This window comes from Hylobates moloch, unplaced genomic scaffold (assembly GCF_009828535.3).
Source record: "Hylobates moloch isolate HMO894 unplaced genomic scaffold, HMol_V3 SCAFFOLD_17, whole genome shotgun sequence".
NCBI classification, from domain to species: Eukaryota; Metazoa; Chordata; class Mammalia; order Primates; family Hylobatidae; genus Hylobates; species Hylobates moloch.
In genome coordinates this window covers 49,339,433-49,340,161 of record NW_026652292.1, presented here as the reverse complement: position 1 = coordinate 49,340,161, position 729 = coordinate 49,339,433, and the positions used below count along the sequence as shown (strand labels likewise).

General features: G+C 43.2%; 1 pseudogene; it reads right to left on the bottom strand.

Annotated features, from left to right (window-relative positions):
* On the bottom strand, positions 1–407 carry LOC116456668 (small ribosomal subunit protein eS26-like; annotated as a pseudogene).
* Positions 408–729: the final 322 nt, after the last annotated feature.

The window sequence follows — 729 nt, the reverse complement described above, 5'->3', positions numbered from 1 at the left end:
TTTCCATTTTATTTTTCTCCAGAGAATAGTCTGTCTTCAGTCTTTAAGAACTCAGCTCCTTACATGGGCTTTGGTGGGGGACGTGGGGCAGCACCCGCAGGTCTAAATTGGGGTGGGGGTGTTCGGTCCTTGCGGGCTTCACGAGATCGATTCCTGACTACTTTGCTGTGAATTGCACAACTCACACAGTAATGTAACTTCACATACAGCTTGGGAAGCACATAGGCATCGAAGACGCTCGCTTTAGAAATGTCCCTGACTGCTGCGGCCCCCACTATGCTTCGAATGACGAATTTCTTAATGGCCTTGTCCTTGGGCACGCATCAGGCACAGTTAGTGCAGTGAATAGACTGCACGTGGCCGCGGCCCTTTTTGGCACGACCGTTGTTCCTTCTTTTCTTTGTCATTTTGGAGGCACGGACCGGAGAGAGCCACTCAATTTTAATGAATGATTAATTGGGCATTTTTCACCTAGTTCCATGAGGAACTAAATACGTTTTGATGCATTTAAAAGTTTTAGGACTTGATGGGTACAAAACATGGTTAGAAAAAATGAATAAGACCTACTGTTTGATAGCACAACAGGGTGATTATGGTCAATAATAACTTAATTGTACCTTTTAAAATAACTTCAAGAGTGTAATTGGATTGTTTGCAACTCAAAAGATAAATGCTTGAGGGGACGGATAAACCATTCTCCACAATGTACTTATTTCACATCTCATGCTT